The sequence below is a fragment of the Daphnia pulicaria genome, unplaced genomic scaffold, assembly GCF_021234035.1.
Source record: "Daphnia pulicaria isolate SC F1-1A unplaced genomic scaffold, SC_F0-13Bv2 h1tg000197l, whole genome shotgun sequence".
NCBI lineage: Eukaryota > Metazoa > Arthropoda > Branchiopoda > Diplostraca > Daphniidae > Daphnia > Daphnia pulicaria.
This window is the reverse complement of record NW_025804879.1, coordinates 30,001-40,000: the sequence shown is the minus strand read 5'-3', so window position 1 is coordinate 40,000 and position 10,000 is coordinate 30,001. Positions and strand designations below refer to the sequence as shown.

The 10,000-nt window shown below is 48.8% G+C and overlaps 3 non-coding genes across 3 annotated transcripts in view; all 3 read right to left on the bottom strand.

Annotated features, from left to right (window-relative positions):
• LOC124319785 overlaps positions 1-1,283 on the bottom strand; it is a 4,578-nt gene extending 3,295 nt beyond the window's left edge. The window contains exon 1 of the ribosomal RNA XR_006913475.1: positions 1-1,283. This exon is cut by the window's left edge and continues 3,295 nt beyond it. This is a non-coding gene — a ribosomal RNA (large subunit ribosomal RNA).
• A 641-nt stretch (positions 1,284-1,924) lies between these two features.
• LOC124319787 lies at positions 1,925-2,077 on the bottom strand. The gene has a single exon (XR_006913477.1). It is a non-coding gene; the product is annotated as a 5.8S ribosomal RNA (ribosomal RNA).
• Positions 2,078-3,015: 938 nt separating this feature from the next.
• Positions 3,016-5,306, bottom strand: LOC124319781. Its single transcript, XR_006913470.1, has one exon. It is a non-coding gene; the product is annotated as a small subunit ribosomal RNA (ribosomal RNA).
• Between the last annotated feature and the right edge of the window lie 4,694 nt (positions 5,307-10,000).

Sequence of the window (10,000 nt, the reverse complement as noted above, 5' to 3'; positions counted from 1 at the left end):
CTTTACCGGATGAAACTCCGTTTGTTCTCTTTGCGAGCACCAGCTATCCTGAGGGAAACTTCGGGGGGAACCAGCTACTAGATGGTTCGATTAGTCTTTCGCCCCTATACCCAACTCCGACGATCGATTTGCACGTCAGAATCGCTGCGGACCTCCACCAGGGTTTCCCCTGGCTTCGTCCTGGCCAGGCATAGGTCACCATCTTTCGGGTCCCAACGTGTGCGCTCTGGGTTCGTCCGGCCGACTCGACCAAACCCTTTTAAGGGGGAAAGATCTCGCGAGCATTCGGACGCCCTGGGGTTGCGCCCGCTCTGTTCGAGACGGGATCACCCCTCGCGGATGCACCCTCATCGGGGCCGCTTCACTTTCATTGCGCCTCGCGAGTTTAGTTTGATAATTTCTCGACGACTTGCGCACATGTTAGACTCCTTGGTCCGTGTTTCAAGACGGGTCGGGTGGGACCCGACTTCTACTCTCCGCTCTGGGCCTCCACAGGTTGAGCACCGCAACTTTTTCTCTTTTACAAAAAAAAGCTACGACACCTCCCGGGAGGAGACAGGTCACGACCGGGCAGTACTGTTGGGAAACGCCGCGCTCGTCATCGCGGCACCCGCGAAGGTAACCACGAAACTCGCTAACGGACGCCCCGTGTAACAGACACCCAGTCGGTCGCGGAGTCCTACTAGGCCCCCCACTTGCGGACCTTGGCGTGGCTATTGCGATCGCAGAACGACTTATGCAAGAGAGCCGCCAATTCAGGCAGTCTCCATGCAGCGTTAAGGGCATACAACCAAGTGCCGGGAGCGGGGACTTGTTCGACCTTCGAGGGCCCACCCGTTTAACCCCCTGAACGGTTTCACGCACTCTTGAACTCTCTCTTCAAAGTTCTTTTCAACTTTCCCTCGCGGTACTTGTTCGCTATCGGTCTCGTGGCGATATTTAGCCTTAGAAGGAGTTTACCTCCCGCTTAGGGCTGCACGCTCAAGCAACCCGACTCTTGGGAAGGGATCCGATGCACGGTCTCGGCTCGTCTTATCTACGGGCCTGACACCCTCTGTGGGTTGCTCGCCCCGTTCATGGAGACTTGGACGATAGATACCGGACAGACGCGCACGATCCTCCCGAACACCACATTCCTCGGCACCCGCTCAACCGGGCGCGAGGTTCGGTGCTGGGCTCATCCCTGTTCGCTCGCCGCTACTAAGGGAATCCTTGTTAGTTTCTTTTCCTCCGCTTACTGATATGCTTAAGTTCAGCGGGTAGTCTCATCTAAACTGAGGTCAGAATGAATTGTTTGTTTTCAAAAGGAGACAACACTTTATCTAGCTCGGCAGACTTTGGCGTTTTAAAGCCGGGAAAGATTGAATAATTGCCGGTTCAAATTTTTTTTTTTCGAAATAAAGCGAGTCTCTCGTTATTCGCAAAAATTAATTTACGAAAAGTGACAGGGCGTCCTGCGGCTTTTTGTATTGAAACAACGCGTCGTGCGCGAACCAAGCTTGCATAACGAGCGGTTAGAGTGAGTGATAATTCGCGGTGGTCGACACTTCGACACGCCCGGCGCACACACACAACTAAACTCGCGTTGAAGCGGTATATCGCGCACACGCAGCCGACACCTTGTTCGAGAAGATGTGTTTATTTCTAAAATTTTTTTTTGAGTTGGCTCAAAAATTTCCCATCTGTTTTGCCATCGAAAAAGGTTTCTTTTGAATAGAGAGGAAAAAAACAAAACAGGGCGAACCTTCTTTTATTTTTCCCCCTTTTTTGTATTTGAGGCATCGCGGACACTTAAGTCGCGCGGCACCCAGACGTTAGAGATTCGGGAGCTTTTATGCGGTCAGGCCGGGTGAAAAATAAATCTCGCCGCGACCCAACATGCAAAACCAAGACTGAAAAAATCTCTGTTCGTTCATCATTCGACCGACCCTCAGTCAGATGTGGCCCGAGCGAGAAGCTGGGCCGCCATTTACGTTCAAGATTTCGATGCTCCATGTGTTCTGCAGTTCGCATGGATTAGCGCACTTTGCTGCGCTCTTCATCGATCCACGAGCCTAGTGATCCACCGTTCAGGGTCGTATATAAAACGACATATTCGTTTTCTTCTCTCTTTTTCTCCAACCCGCCCAAGCAAATGAATGCGAGGGCGGAGAAAGAAAGCCAGAAAGAAAATGTTCCGATAAACACTCGTACTAGAATTTGGGTTTAGTGTGTTATTGTGATTTTGAATTCTTCCTACTTCATCGAGAGGGCGAAGGGCAAGCTTAAAAAACATTCGGTTTTCAACGGCATAGTGTCGGGCTTTGGAGTGTTAGTCTATACGACGCACACGCACGCAACCACGAGTATCTACGCCCGAAAAGAACGTCCAGAGTAAAGTCTCACACTTTCGTCCCCCACCGAGAATCAAAAAATCCCGAAGACGAAGAGAGAAACAAAAAAAAAACAATTTCGATTGGGCGTATCCGCTTTAAACCACCGCGCATCAGAGCGCCTGATACCCGTTCAAAATCTTGATGTTTTTTTTTTTTTTTTCCGACTCTCCATCCACCGAGTTTTTATTTTTCAAAGTGTTTGATTTAGGGACTAAGACTTTATAAAATCTCCTTTATTGTTCCTTCGGTACTCGCGGCCCAGGCGGGCTATCGTATTCTTCACTCTACTAACGTCAACACTGTGAGCGCCGCTAAAGGTCGAATGAATCTATAGAGACATTCACCATCGAAGCAGGAAGAATTTGCTCACGGCCATAGACCAAATCGAAAGACTTGTGTGTTTTTTTTTGAGCCGAGAGGAAAGAAAAATCAATTTGAAAAGGCGAATCCGCTTTTAAACCACCGCGCATCAGAGCGCCTGATACCCGTTCAAAATAAATGATTTTCTTCCGTCAACCCACACATAGTTCATACGATGTCTTACGCCGAAAGACTTTTGATGGGGTTTTTTTTGTTTTGCAACTTTTAGTTGTTTCGTGCTCAACCAAAGCCATATGCGCAAAACATTTGTCTTGTTCGTTTATGATCCTTCCGCAGGTTCACCTACGGAAACCTTGTTACGGACTTTTACTTCCTCTAAAGGATCAAGTTCGACCATCTTTCAGTCTCGCCGTTGGTAGGCACCGCACGGGCAGAGATTGCTCCCCACTCGACGGCACCCCGACAAGCCCGTCCGAAGGCCTCACTAAATCATTCAATCGGTAGTAGCGACGGGCGGTGTGTACAAAGGGCAGGGACGTAATCGACGCGGGCTAGTGACCCGCGCCTACTAGGGATTCCTGGTTCATGGGGATCATTGCAGTCCCCAATCCCAACCACGAAGGAGGTTCAGCGGTTACCCGGTCCTTTCGGACAGGGAGAGTGAAACACGCTGATTCCTTCAGTGTAGCGCGCGTGCGGCCCAGGACATCTAAGGGCATCACAGACCTGTTATTGCTCACTGTCACGCGGCTGGACGCCGCTTGTCCCTCTAAGAAGACTGCGTGACGGACGCGAGAGCAGAAGGTATCGCCGGGGATGACGACGACCGAATAACAATAGAGCCAGCCCCCGCGAGACATTCCCGACAAAGCCCCGCCATACCTCATCCGCCAGGCAACCAACCCGTGAAGGCCGTACACCCGACGAACAAAGCACAACGAAACCAAGCCGAGAGATTGCCTCACTAAAGGAACCAGTCCCACCGAGACCCGAATCGCCGCCACCTGATCCCGACGCCTCCGTACTCCCTTCGGTTTCAATTGATAAAACCCGTCACCTATTTAGCAGGCTAGAGTCTCGTTCGTTATCGGAATTAACCAGACAAATCGCTCCACCAACTAAGAACGGCCATGCACCAACCACCCACCGAATCAAGAAAGAGCTCTCAATCTGTCAATCCTTCCAGTGTCCGGCCTGGTGAGGTTTCCCGTGTTGAGTCAAATTAAGCCGCAGGCTCCACTCCTGGTGGTGCCCTTCCGTCAATTCCTTTAAGTTTCAGCTTTGCAACCATACTTCCCCCGGAACCCAAAGACTTTGGTTTCCCGGAAGCTGCCCGTCGAGTCATTGGAGTAACTCCGACGGATTGCAGGTTGCATCGTTTATGGTTAGAACTAGGGCGGTATCTGATCGCCTTCGAACCTCTAACTTCGTTCTTGATCAAGGAAAACATTCTTGGCAAATGCCTTCGCTGTTGTTCGTCTTGCGGCCGGTCCAAGAATTTCACCTCTGTCGCCGCAGTACGAATGCCCCCGTCCGTCTCTATTGACCATTACCTCGGGTCCAAAAGTAAAAGACCAGCAAATCGGACCGAGGTCCTATTCCATCATTCCATGCTGCGATATTCAGGCGTTGGGATACACCTGCTTTGAGCACTCTAATTTGTTCAAAGTAAACGTTGCCGGCCGCCCGAGACACCCGGTGAAGGGCACCCCGAACGATTGACTGGGTGGAGCGAATCGAGTCAACTACGACCAAAATTTAAAAAGAACCCGAAAGAACTTTCCAACTCTGGCCGCAGATACAACAACGACGCACCGACCACCACTCCGGCGATGTTGTCCGACCGTGAAGAGAGTCGGGCTTTGACACCGGGCTCCCAGAGCGTGAAACGCAACACCCTTGATTCAGAGCGGCGCCGCCCGGCCGAAGACAGACATCGACTACGAGCTTTTTAACCGCAACAACTTTAATATACGCTATTGGAGCTGGAGTTACCGCGGCTGCTGGCACCAGACTTGCCCTCCAATGGTTCCTCGTTAAAGGATTTAAAGTGTACTCATTCCAATCACGGGGCCTCGGAAGAGTCCCGTATCGTTATTTTTCGTCACTACCTCCCCGTGCCGGGAGTGGGTAATTTGCGCGCCTGCTGCCTTCCTTGGATGTGGTAGCCGTTTCTCAGGCTCCCTCTCCGGAATCGAACCCCGATTCCCCGTTACCCGTTGCAACCATGGTAGGCGCGTAACCTACCATCGACAGTTGATAAGGCAGACATTTGAAAGATACGTCGCCGGCGCGAAGGCCGTGCGATCGGCGTGAAGTTATCCAGAGTCACCAAAATTGGTACGGTGCGCGAGCCCGAAAGCCCGGCCCCGACTGGTTTTGATCTAATAAAAGCACCTCTTCTGCGAGCCCGAAAGCCCGCAGTCGAGGCTCGAGTGCATGTATTAGCTCTAGAATTACCACAGTTTTCCAAGTAGGATGGAGTGGATCTAAGGAACCATAACTGATTTATTGAGCCATTCGCGGTTTCGCCGTCTAGCGGCTTGTACTTAGACATGCATGGCTTAATCTTTGAGACAAGCATATGCTACTGGCAGGATCAACCAGGTATTTCGTGTATGGTTTGTTTGATATGCATCCGGCGAGTTGCGGGTTTTTATTTCGCCCACGCATCACCAAACACACACCAAATCAACACGTTTTTCGTTTTTTTTCTTTTTCTTCGGAAACTAAAATTTTTGATCGCAACGCCTGGCGTGTCACAGCGAGTCCCAGTGAAGAGAAACACCGATCCGATCCGTTTGTTGGATTTTTTTCAATTCAATTTCCAAAGTCAAAGACCATTCAACGGTCTATGAGCCCAAAGTGAATCGGATTCATTCGACCGGTCTTGATATATTCATCAACTTTTTTTCCCGTATTACGGTTTTCGACGGTCATATGTGGCGTGCTGTATGCTCATAAGTCAAGCCTGCTTTACTAAGCTGACAAGCATACATCTTTTAAATTTTTGTGGGCTCAGAGTTTTATTTTTATTTTTCCACCGCCGAGGCACACTCTCGCATCACCCCGCACGACACACACACACACACACACCTCACCGCTCAACGGTCACACGAGGCAGAATTTTCCGCAAAGACTTTCGAAGAGAAAGAGAAAACTCGGAACAACCGCGGTCAGAGGCCAGCATAGAGGCATCGTATAGAAAGTCATGGGCGGAAAAAATCAATCATTTCAAGTCGAGACAAGCAACCAGACTACCCCTATAAAAGTGCGCAATTCTTTAAGAGTTCACCGAAGAATGACCGAGATCAAGTATGCACGAAACGAACATATTCCAAGGGCAGCTGAATAGCGATTCTGCGCCGAAGCGCGAGAAAAGCAAGCGGTACACCGATGGGATCGTTTTTTTATCGTGTTAGATTCGTTGTTGTCAAGCAAGGATTCTCAAAATGTTTTTTGCATTGCACCCAAGTTTCGTACTGATTACTTGTCGCAGACCGGTGACTGTCAAAAAAAATTTTTTTACTTTACGTTTTTTCTTGAGAGGTCACTGCCTACACACAACTCCGGGCGGGCCGTACACTCACAGCCGTTTGAATTCTCCCTTCGTGTGTCATGGCCATAACTGAGCGTACATCTTACCGGGCGCCGAGTTGATCTGGCTTGTTCGATGAACGTTCGGGATACGTACAATCGATATAGCTCCAACCGTAACTCGTTTGTAATTACGCCGGCCATACTCAGCGGGCGCTCAGCTCAGCTCTCGATATCTTCCGTCGAAGGGAAGTTCGTAGTAAAAGAGAGTCAGAGTCGACGCCACATTTTGCGGTCCTCGCATCTCATCCGATTTTTGAATTTTATAGATTTGCCATCACTTCCACCCAATTCTCTCGTATATTTCAATCTCTTGACTTTGTCCGACCGGGCCGTCTTCGCCCCCCTTCAACTCCGTCCATCTCCACTTCTGTGTTCCACACAACGAGCTTCCGTCAAACGGCAAAATGTGAAATATGCGCACGCCGCACGAAATAATTTGAAAGCGTTCTGTTTGGTGGCTTTTTTATTTTTTATCTCTCGGCTCACACACACACACACACATTTCCGCCTGAACGGTAATTTTTTTTTGATACGGTGTCAAAAAGTGAAAAGACGCGCACCATTTTCTTTTCTCTTCCGTATCGTCGCTGACGGTAAACGCTGATGGTTATGATGCCGTAAGTTTGGAAGAAAGAATCTTTCCCGTCTTGTCTTGTTACGGTAAAATAACAAAGAACAAGCGTCCGATTTCTCTCACAGACGGCCACAGACAAACCACACGTGCCGAAGAAACGAAACGTCCGAAACCAAAAAAATGTTTGACGCGCGCACCTCTTCTGAACTTTTCGACCAAGAGTCGTTGGATCGAGTGACGAGCTTCTCAGCTGTCGCACCAATCGGTGAAGCGGGCGTTTGAATTCCCGTCCACATCGCGGTTCGGATATATTTTTACATATACCGACCATCGGAAATTTCGAAAACGGTTTTACCGAAGGAATGATATTTCACACACCGACAGCTCATCGAGTTCGTCTCCGTTCAACGGTTTTTTTTTTTTAAGACTTTTTGATCGCATGGGGCTAAACTGGTTAGAGCAAAGCCGCGATCCAAGCAGTGAAAAAAAAACAAAGACAGTGCAAGCGCGATCGAACGGAATCGAAACTAAAATCATGTGAAGTGGCGGGCGGAAAGGAGCTCAGCTACGGTGGAAATGAAACTACAACTAACGCCGAACCGGACAACTTCCCATTCTGCGTCTTCGTTTCATTTCCCAAAGCTCCCCGTCGATACCAAAGTTTTTGCGTCGAAGCTACTAAAGAAATTTCGCGCTTTCCTTTTCGCCTCTTTCGCCTTCCCTTCGATATCTATCCAACCACCGGCTTCGACTTTATTTCTTTCACCCGTCTATTCGCCCGATAGTCGACGGTCGGCCATTCTTTGGTATCGGCCAGGCGGACTAACAAGAAGTAAGACTCGTTTGAAAAATTTGGACCGGGCTTTACAATCGCTGCTTGTCGTAATGTCGCAAATTTGAAAAAAATTTTCAATTCGAGAAACCAAACTATTCGACACTTCGAAAATTTTTGGGACTCTGAAAATTTTTCCGAGTTTAGGAATCGAGACCTCTTCTATACTAAGGAAAACCACTAATGTTCCGCCGCATAATGTCTCCGTTTTCCGGCTCATTTTTAGCGATTGGACGGGGACATTGCCCCATCCAACCGCCAGCCGACTTTCAGGAACCGTCGTTTTCAAAGTTGGGACTTAGAAAATTTTCGACGAGTGGGAATTTTTTACGGTCGCAAGTCATCACGACACGCCCGACCAACCCATTTGAGAGCCGCCACGCCTCGACGGTGTGACGGCTTTTTTTCGAATCGACGGGTCTCGCTCACTCCTCTCTCGCGCCGACCAGAGGCCGGGCGAGAGAGTCGTTGCCAAACACCGTCGTCGGAAATGGGAGAATTTGAGTGGGAATTTTTTACGGTCGCGAGTCATCACGACACGCCCGACCAACCCACTTGAGAGCCGCCACGCCTCGACGGTGTGACGGCTTCTCTTTTCGAATCGACGGGTCTCGCTCACTCCTCTCTCGCGCCGACCAGTGGCCGGGCGAGAGAGTCGTTGCCAAACACCGTCGTCGGAAATCGAGAAATTTTCATTTCCATTTCCATTTTTTTTCATCGGCCTTTATACGTCCAAGTCCCGCCAACCACGTCACTACCACGTCGTCGGGACTTAGAAAAATTTTTCAATTTTTCGGACTTAGAAAATTTTTCAACTTTCTTTTTTTCGACAACCTCTTCCCTATATAGGAAAGTAGTGGATGTTCCGGGCAGTAACTGTACGAAAAAGTCGATTTCCGAATTTTTGCCGGACTTTCACCTGAGCTCAGGCCGGGCCGCCCGCTCAACTGCCGCCCGGTCACCACCAAAAACCGGTCTTGGAAATTTTCGGACTTAGAAAATTTTTCAACTTTTTTCTTTCTCGACAACCTCTTCCCTATATAGGAAAGTAGTGGATGTTCCGGGCAGTAACTGTACGAAAAAGTTGATTTCCGAAATTTTGCCGGGCTTTCACCAGAGCTCAGGCGGGGCTTACCATCACACCCGCCGACCGGTCACCACCAAAAACCGGTCTTGGAAATTTTAGGACTTAGAAATTTTTTCCAACTTTTTTCTTTCGCTCTTTCTCGCCATTTTTAGCCGTCTTTGCTCGTCCCAGTGCCGCCTATAGCTTCACTATCCGTCGTCGGGACTTAGAAAAATTTTTCAATTTTTCGGACTTAGAAAATTTTTTCAATTTTCATTTTCGACAACCTCTTCCCTATATAGGAAAGTAGTGGATGTTCCGGGCAGTAACTGTACGAAAAAGTTGATTTCCGAAATTTTGCCGGACATTCACCTGAGCTCAGGCCGGGCCGCCCGCTCAACTACCGACCGGTCTCCACCAAAAACCGGTCTTGGAAATTTTAGGACTTAGAAATTTTTTCCAACTTTTTTTCTTTCGCTCTTTCTCTCTTTTTCAGCCGCCTTTGCTCGTCCCAGTGCCGCCTATAGCTTCACTATCCATCGTCGGGACTTAGAAAAATTTTTCAATTTTTCGGACTTAGAAAATTTTTTCAATTTTCATTTTCGACAACCTCTTCCCTATATAGGAAAGTAGTGGATGTTCCGGGCAGTAACTGTACGAAAAAGTTGATTTCCGAAATTTTGCCGGACATTCACCTGAGCTCAGGCCGGGCCGCCCGCTCAACTACCGACCGGTCTCCACCAAAAACCGGTCTTGGAAATTTTAGGACTTAGAAATTTTTTCCAACTTTTTTTCTTTCGCTCTTTCTCTCTTTTTCAGCCGCCTTTGCTCGTCCCAGTGCCGCCTATAGCTTCACTATCCATCGTCGGGACTTAGAAAAATTTTTCAATTTTTCGGACTTAGAAAATTTTTCAATTTTCATTTTCGACAACCTCTTCCCTATATAGGAAAGTGGTGGATGTTCCGGGCAGTAACTGTACGAAAAAGCTCATTTCCGAGAGGGTCGCCGGACTTTCACCAGAGCCCGGGCCGGGCCGCCCGCTCAACTGCCGACCGGTCTCCACCAAAAACCGGTCTTGGAATTTTTCGGACTTAGAAATTTTTTCCAACTTTTTTTTCTTTCGCTCTTTCTCTCTTTTTCAGCCGCTTTCATTCATCCAAGTCCCGGCTACAGCGTCACTACCCCGTCGTCGGGACTTGGAAAAATTTTTCATTTTTTCGGACTCTGACAT